The sequence below is a fragment of the Elephantulus edwardii genome, unplaced genomic scaffold, assembly GCF_000299155.1.
Source record: "Elephantulus edwardii isolate Elephantulus edwardi_28Jun2011 unplaced genomic scaffold, EleEdw1.0 scaffold00011, whole genome shotgun sequence".
Classification (NCBI taxonomy): domain Eukaryota; kingdom Metazoa; phylum Chordata; class Mammalia; order Macroscelidea; family Macroscelididae; genus Elephantulus; species Elephantulus edwardii.
In genome coordinates this window covers 25,214,169-25,223,662 of record NW_006399761.1, presented here as the reverse complement: position 1 = coordinate 25,223,662, position 9,494 = coordinate 25,214,169, and positions in this window count along the sequence as shown.

Genomic DNA, 9,494 nt, shown 5'->3' with positions numbered 1-9,494 from the left:
TTGGCAATCAGAATCTTTTATTAAAAAAATTATCTTTTGACGCAGGAATTGACCTAGATTTCTATGTTCCACAATGTCTTTGTTAAATTTTTTAGATCACAAAAAGCCAGTTGTGTGTAATATTTTAAAAAGTCCTGCCATTAATTTCTATTCTCAGAAACCTAAGGAAATGTGAAAATGCTCATGTAAAAAGCAAACATATAGACATAAAAAGAAAAATACGTTCCAAACTTTAGGAAAAGAGTTACAAAGGTTTGAGCTCATTCATTTAAGTATTATATATTATATTCATAAGAGGGGGAAAAATTTTTCCCCTTCTAACAGGGAAGTCAAGTCAGTAAGAAAATTAAGAGAAAATCTCTTCATAAGCTTCTGCCCACAGGATGTCGCTAATGACTTACAACCATACAATGTTCGGTCCGAAGTTGGATTTCAAAAGCTTCAAGAATGCATGTCAGAGAGGGGAGGAAAAAGAAATAAAAGGTCTTAGATGAGAAAGAAAACCAGAAATATTCTGTAAGTTTCAGAAAAGACAAGCTATGGTCACTATCTCTACAATAGTTTCATGGAAGTAACCACTTTGACAATTCCAATTTCTAAAAAGAAAAATCAAAGATCAATTCTATTAGAAGCAGCTTACTACAATCTTGTCCAACTAAGCTCTCGCTGTACGTCAGCTGGGTATTTTGTAGTGAATGTATTTCACCTGTGTATTTTGTAGTGAACGGGTCATTATTCTTTCCAAACTGTTGAGTGTTTGTGTCTCCTTACACAGGCACAGGCTTAAATATGTTTTTTAGATTTTAATGTTATATTTTTCTAGATTTTACTTTTGTCTTTTTAAATACGTGTCTTTTTCTGGCATTTATCCTCAAAAGTCCTACAAGTTATTTATAGTATTATTAACCCATTTTCAAATAAGAAATTTCATGACCCTGCAAGCTTGGTGAATGAAACCAAAGACAAAGATTTAATAAATGACAGGAAAGTTTTCAACAAGATTGACTGACACAGTGGCTACAAAGGGCTAAAGCACAGCTGAGACCATGGAGGAGACCCTCGAGGATGCTGCAGGACCAGGTGGCACTTCTCTCTACTCTTCAGGGCTGCAATGAGTCAGAGGCAACACAATGCCACCTAACAAGGCACCAATTGGCTTCACTGAGAGGTGGTGTTAAAGTAGCTTCCCTGTTCCTGTACCGCACCATGCAAAAAAAGAATCACTATTTCTCTCTTCTATGTAGTAAAAGTATGTAATGTCCAGATAATCCTAAAAATCATTTCTAAAAACGATGGAAAGGGTTCAACTGAGACTGAAACCAACAAAGCAGATCCACACACCAAGATTGAAACAAGTTTCACAACAGAAAGCCAGAAAGGAAGCAGATATTCAGCTTTTGCGAAACTAAAAGAAATGAAGAAAGAATTCAACTCTCAAACTGTAATACTCTGAATTTCAATATGTGAAAGTATTCAATGACAGGAACCATCAAAAGATGATGGAAAGATATTCAACCATTTCAGCTAGTATATAACATGAAGGAACTTTCAAACTACACCAAAGGCACAGGGTGTTCATAAAAAAAAAAAAAAGGCCAGACTCCAGGAATTGATGGAATCAACATGTTGAAACAACTGCATGCAATGGTGCTCCTTTGCTTATGATAGGAAACTGGGAAGAAAGATGCTCGGGCAATCAAAGAGAAGAAAACCCTACTGGGCAATTAGCAAGGAAGGTACTCTAACAGAATGCAGAAACGACTGTAATGTAGCCCGATAGCTCTGGCGGTCCAGTGGTAAGAAGCTGTGCTGCACTCCCAAAGGCACACGGTTCAAATTCACCGAGAAGAAGGATGGGCAATCTCCTCTACTGTGATTTACTGCCTTTGACAACCTGTCGGAGGGCCAGCTATGAGCTGGTTCCGACTAACACAAGTAGCAGAACTGGCAATACACAGAAGATAATTTAATAACAGCTGAAGCAATTCATCATCAGGCAAGTGGCAAAACTGAGGATGGATTCAGAAAAGGCCACAGAATGAGGACTAGGTATCACTGCTGATCTCAGATGGATCTTGACTGAAAGCAGGTAATTCCAGAAAGATGTTTAGTTCTGTTTTATTGGCAATGACAAGGCATTGAACTGTGTGGATCATAAAATACCGTTAACATTATAAAGGATGAGAATTTCAAAACAATTGTGCTCACACGGAAATGGTACATAAATAAAGAGGAAGTCATTGGAACAGAACAAAGAGGGAGACACTGCATGGTTTAAAAATGAGGTTTGCTTCAAGGTTGTTTCCTTTCACTATATTATACCATCTGTAGGCTAACCTAAGAATCTGGGAAATAATGCTGTACAAAGAATACTAGGTCAACACTGTGGAAATTCGTTGTCGACTTCAACTCGTACGGACATCAGGAACCTGAGATTGGAAGCTTGCCCTATCCTTTGCCATACTCAAGCTCTCCAACATGTTCCAGCCCATTGTGACCATCAAGGCCTTGTTTATCCTGTTCAGAGTCTTGATCTTTCTCTGACCCTCCACATTTCATAACATGATGTCTTTTTCAAGGACTTGTCCCTCCAGAGACGAAGTTTCATCATCCCTAGTTACACTTCCTCCAAGACAGCACTCTTTATTTCTACAATTCAAAAGCATAGTTGCTTCTGTCTTCCTTACTATCTCAGAATAAAGAAAAAGTCAGAATACTTCTGAACACTTTCCATTCTAATCATCATTTCAAGCATCTGATCAACTACTAAGTAAACACCAAAAAGTCCACTCTATACAAATGGATTAAGATTGATTTGTAAAGTCATTTTCATTCTACAGTAATAATGACCCTGGTTTTCATAGTCAGTGATCTGTCTATAAAAGTAGCCCAAAACACAAGACTTCAACTTCTCAAATATCCAGAAACACTTTGGGCTTAGTTAGGAACTAGTTCACAAAAGTAATTAGGATTCGAACTCAATAGAACAAGCATAGGAATTTGAACTTAGCTTCTAAACTAAATGCAACTTTGCAAGCAGTAAAATTCACCCAGTACAATGAAAGTGCTTTTTAGTCTCATCTTTTTATTAAAAACGGAAACATAAGAAAGGAAAACAAAAATTCAAAAGTGTTAAGGTTGGTTAAACACACACTAAAAAACACATACCACCACCATAACGATTTTAAGATGCAATGTCAAACTACAGAGAACTCTGAACAGGAAAACAATGCAATTTACAACAGCCATCCAAAATATTAAACACCTAGAAATAAATCTAACGTCAGAGCTACAAAAGACCTATACAAAGTAAACTATCAAACAATAAGAGACTAAAAGAGACCTACAGGAATATGCAATGCTCATGGATTGTTGTGTGCTTTGGAGGTGGAACCAACTCATAGCTGACTTTCCAACGGGTTTTCAGAGCCAGTTGAATTGCAAGGGAGGAGACTGACAATCTTTTCCCCAGAGAGAAGCTACAGGAGTCGAACAGTAAGTACAGCTCCTTGGCCATCAGAGCTCCCTCACAGATAGGAAGACTTCGTGAAAATGTCAATACTACCAAAAGCTGATAAAATACAATCCTGAAGCACATACCACCATCATTCATCAAAGATGGAAAAAGTAATCATTGATTTTATATGGAGAGAGATCCTGAGAAACCAAAGAAGAAAAACAAAGGAGGATGTATTACACGTCCTGATTATCAAAATCTACTGCTCTGCTTTGGGGGTACAAAACATCACTGACTGCAGTACCTATGGACAGCTCAACATAGAAAATACAACTAGTCAGCAGGCATCATCATCATCATGATAAATGGACTGAAGCTGTCAAAGATGTCCTTTTACTTGGATTCACAATCAACACTCATGAAAGCAGCAGTCAAAAAATCCAAGTAGTACTTCTTTGGGCAAATCTCCTGGCAAGGAGGTCTTTGAAGAGTTAAGCAGCAAGGATCTCAGTTTAAAGACTAAGGTTTGCATGACCAAAGCCATAGCATTTTCAATTGCTGCAAGTGCTTGTCAAAGGTGGATAATGAATAAGGACGATTAAACAAGATAAGATGCTCGAAATTGTGGTACTGGTGAAAGACTACTGAAAGAACATTAAATGTCTTAGAGAAAGTGCAGCCAGGCTACTCTTTAAAAGCAAGTATGATCTGACTTCATCTCACATATCTTGGCCAAATTATCAAGAGGGGCTGGTCTTTGGAAGAGGACATCACAACTGAGAAAAATCCTCAATAAGACGGAAAAGCACAGTTAGTGCAACTACGGGCTTAAGCACAGCAGATTGGGAACCGGGCACAAGGTCAGGCAGGTGAAGTTTCTTGCTGTCCATAAAGTTGTTGTGAGCCTGAGTCAGCATGAAGACAATATAGACAGTTCGTCCTGGACAAAGAGATGGAAATTCATTTACTGAGGAAAAGAAGTCTCTTTAACAAATGATACCGGCAAAACTGGCTATCTTTTTGCAGAAAATATAAACAAGATCCATACTTTACACCATACACAAAAATTAACTCAAGATTAATCAAGATTAAAGTTAAAGAGGGGAATTCTAGTGGCAAGAAAGCTGCATGGCAATCCTGAAGGTGTGCAGTTTGAATTCACCAGATGCTTTGCTGAAGGAGGGGCAATCTCCTCCTCTGCTAGCTGGACCTGATTTGACGGCACACAACAAGTAAAAAGATTAACGGTACTGCATGTATAAAACCCAAAAAACTATAAAGATAGGGTCAAGGTTATTAGTCCTAATCTATGGCATAAACTACCAAATATAAACCAAAAATGTACAATCAGCACAGGAAAAATTAGACAGTTAGGATCTTCTAAAACTCTTATGTATTTTAAAACACCTTATCCAGAAGCATTAAAAGAGAACCCACTAGCTGGGAAAAATATTTGGCTGTGACATTTGTCAAAAGGGACTAATCTCTGAAAGTTACAGAAAATTTCAACATCTTAAGAAAATTAAAAAATGGGCAGAGGGCATGAAAATAACACTTCACCAAAGAAAACATTCAGATAAACAGCAAGCACAGCAAGATCATTAGTCAGCAGAGAGATACAGATAGAAACAAAGAGATATTATCCCAACCCAGTAACAATAGCAAAGTTCAATAAGGCAGTAAACACAAATGCTGTAGAGGATGTGGAGACACTAAAACTTATACACTACTGATGGCCTAAAACAGTACAGATTTGGTACTTCCTTATGAAGCTGGAAATAAAAGTATTTGATCCAGCAACCCCTGTATTAGATATATAACCTAACGCGATTAGATCTGTGACACCGTTATCTGTCTGCACTCAAACTCACTGCAGCATTATCTACTATAGAAAATAAATGGAAACAATCAAGTGGATATGGAAACCATACATTCACACAATGGAATCCTCTGAAACACTAAAAAAATACTTGAGACACTGCATAGCATTGATACATCTAGGGGACATTAAGTGAAGTAAGTCAGTCAAAATGGGCCATTACCATAAAAAGGTAGGGAAAGGTTTTAACACAGACTTCTTTGATTGTTAAAAGAGATTGAAAGCAAAGGAAGGGAGTCAATAAGATTAAGTAGCGTACACATTAAGAGAGGTAAAGGAAAAGACACTACTCAGTAAAGGTGTGAGCAGTGCAGTATCAACAAGGTGAAGTAGCAGAGGAGGATGAATGGAAATCAGAATTACAGGGAAGTGGGCCAAGTATGATTAGACTTGTGAGTAAAGAAATTAATGCTACACAGCAAAATGTGTTGAAATGCCTGAATGAACAGTTTTTTTTGTAAATAGTCATTCAAATCACAATTATAAAAAAAATGTTTTCAAAAGGATGCCAAGTTAAGTTTCAAAGTTAAGATTCTTAAAAAATGGAGTTGTTGTTTGCTGTCGAGTTGGAACCCACTCACAGCTGACCCCCCAGTGGGTTTCCAGATGAGACAGTCCATCTTTCTCTTGTGCAGGACCTGGTGGATTTAAACCTTGAAGCCTTTAGGATTACAGCACAGCTTCTTAGTCCCTTAAGAAAAGGAGTTAGCAACCCTATGTACAACAGCCTTAAACCCTGCTCTACCCTGTGCCAACCTTACTGTTTCTGACACACCTACCCCCGCTACCCCAGTCACTGAGTCAATCCATCTGATCCAGAGCCTTCCCCTCTCAAGCTGTCTCTCCACCCTTCCACACATGATGTCCCTCTCCAAGGATTGGTCCCTCCTTGCAACATGCCCAAAGTATGTCAGACGGAGCTTCAGAATCCTTGACTTCAGGGAGCAGCCTTGTTTCACCCTCTCCAGGATAAGCCTGTTCTCTTGGTGGTCCATGGTAATTCAATACTCTTCTCCAACACCGCAACTAAAAGGCACTGATTCTTCTATCATCCTTAGTCATTTCCTAGCTCTCTGATGCATAGCAAGTAATTATGAAGACTATGACCTGGATCAGGCGCACCTTAGTCTCAAGACTGACATTGTTCCTCAGTACTCTGGGGAGAAGACTATAATCCTTGAGGCCTTTAAGCACTGCTCTGGGAGCAGGTTTCAAATTTCTAAATTCTGTATCTAGAGATCCCAAGTTCAGACTCCACAGAGCCAGAAGTATTACTAACAATACTTGTAAGTTGTTTACAATCTTTTGTTTTACTGCAGTACAGTTAGAAGAACTACATTTTATATGAAGGTAATCACCCTTAAAAGCTTATGTAGGGGGAAGCGCATGTGAGTTACCCGAACTATATTTAGCCTTTTTTTAAAAGGCTAATGTCTACCCTTTTTCATGTAAATGTTTTCTTTAAAACATTGCATATTTAGATACAATAAGGGTTCTTTATGTGCGTTAAGTGTAAATTTGACAATAGGGTCTTGGTTTGGGGTTATTTTTAACTTACTTTTAGTAATTCTCATTATCTCTTTTAAAACTAAACTGAAACACTAACTGAAAACATTCATATTTTATTTCTTGGGAAGATATATTAATGGAATTCTGTGTACATCTTATTTTGAGACTTAACTCAAACTTAACCAAGTTTAATCTTTAACCATATTAATCTTTGCACCACTTACAGAGAGGGAAGTAAAGTCAGAAAAATGTACCAGATATTGAAGAAAATTATAATAAGGACACAAAATCTACTTTAACAACTTTCATCAAGCTCCATCCATCAAGTCTCCACTCAGGAGTAAAAGTCCTCACTCTGGTGGTGTGTTAGGTGCTGCTGTAGAATACGATTCATCGCAATCCTAAGAATAACAGGTCTGAACCCTATCCTATCCTGTGCATCTTCACAGTTCCTGACACTCGAATCCTTTGCTGCACTCAGTCAATCCATATGGTTGAGGGGTTTTCTCTCTTTTGCCAACCCTTCCAAGCATGACGTCCCTCTCAAAGGATTAGCCTCTCCTAGCAACATCCTCCAAGCACACTGAGACGAAGCTTTATCATCTTTGCCTCCAAGGAGGACCCGGGCTTCACTTTATACAAGACATTATCTGTTCACTTGGCATATCCATGGTCTATCCTACCATGGTAAGGTATACTAATACTGCCATGCTCTCAAAGAATTTAAGAGTGTTACATTTAAGATGCAGAAACTACACAAAAGAAAAATAAAAATATAATCTTAAAACTACCTACCAATAAAAGAAGTTACAATAGCTTACTATCACTGAGTCCCAGGCCATGGCATGGCACTTAACAACTGCAAAATACACATAACTTACTTTTTTTTTTAAATAAAAGAGGAAGCTCCATTGAGGTAAGTGTCTAGCAAGCAAATTTTTAAACGTAGCCCTTAGGAAATTATAAAAAAACTGTCCAAGTGTTTAGAGATACCTATTTGCTAATTATACACAAACAGAAAATGTTCTTAATCTACTCCTTGAAACAGGTTTTTTTAATGGAGCTGTGTAGATTCCATGACCCTAGTTTATCTAACTGTATTTAGGGAATGTAACAGAAGTTAATTTTTTTCTCAAATATAAGCCAACTTTCCAGAAATCAAATGCATTTTTTGATCTACAGGTTTCCCAGACAATCCCAAAAGGCCTTTTCTTTGCGATTAAGATATCATTTCTTCTCACAAAGATTAAAAACATTAGACATTATCTTTAGATACTATGATGTGTAGAAATCCCAAGTTAAAAATTAACTTTTCAAACAGTCTGCCATTGACCGACTCATGGTTGACCGTCCACCAGGTTTTCACAGGCTATAAATCAATGGGCGGAAACTGCCATCATTCTCCAGGAGTAGCAGCTGGTGGATTCAAACCGCCTGCCTCTGGGTTAAAATTAACTTGTAATCAATTATTAAAATCAACTCATTTTTTCGAAATACACATTATCCAGCAAAGCGATTCCATTTTCAATTTGAAAATGCGTTAATCACAACCCTATACCTGAAATTTAGTTTGCAGAAAATACTGAAGTCACATGTCCTACTATCACCTTCAACCAAAAAACAAAAAAGTACCTCAAAATGCGTTGAAAATGTAGGCAACCCTATAATGAGAATTACTGAGGATGGCACCAGTATTGGAAAGTGTAGAGTGAAATATAAATTCAAGTCTTACGTATAACAGGAATTAAAAATACCTGTCAGGACGTAAATATACAGCTCAAAGCAAAACTAGGGCACACGCGTTTTATCATTTCGCCGTTGGTCATTAAGCAAAAGGCAAACACGTTAATAAAACGAAAGCTCAAACAGCAACAGCAGTCTATGAATCGATGGTTTTTAAAGAATCATTTCTAAAACAAGCGCGTTGGAAGTCTTTTGAAATACCCCACAAGGAACCCAAATCCACAATCCACAGAGGACTCATCGCAAAGGACCATTTGCTAAAACAATCAAGTTTTGGGAAATGGGTCTTCCCGACAAGGCCTTTCAGGCCCAACGACTGGCTGGCTTGCAATCTGGGTTTAGGGCTCAAAAAATGCCACCTTCCAAGGGCCTGGGGTCCAGTAAATGCAAAGAATGTGGCCAGAAAAGCTCGGAGGCGACAACAGTCGGGAGTGTGAGGAATCCGGCCTTTCCCTCCGGGAGCCCCGCGAACCCGGGATGGGATCTGGGCTCCAGGCTACGGTGCTCACACAGCAACACGCACTGCATTTTACCGCACACCGACCAAGAAAAGAAAGCGCCTTGTTCACGATTATTTTTTTTTTCCCCATTTTAAAAGCTAAGACGGCCGCATTCCCCACGACCAACAGTTCGCCCTGAGCGATTTCAGGGCTGGCGTTGGAGGTGCATCCGCCCCCAGCCCCCCATGAAGGGAGCCTCCGGCCCCCCGCTCCCCGGCCGGCTGCACGCAGAGACCAGCAGGTACGCGGCCTCCGCAGCGCGCTGCGCCCCGGCGAGGCGGCTCCGGGACCCCGCGGCCCTGCTCGGTGCCCCCGCTAATTGACACCTGTAATGAGGAAACTTTGCGAGCGCCCAGGCCGCCGGGGGCCCCGCCGGGACCTCGGGGCGCCCGGCCGGCCGGCCGCC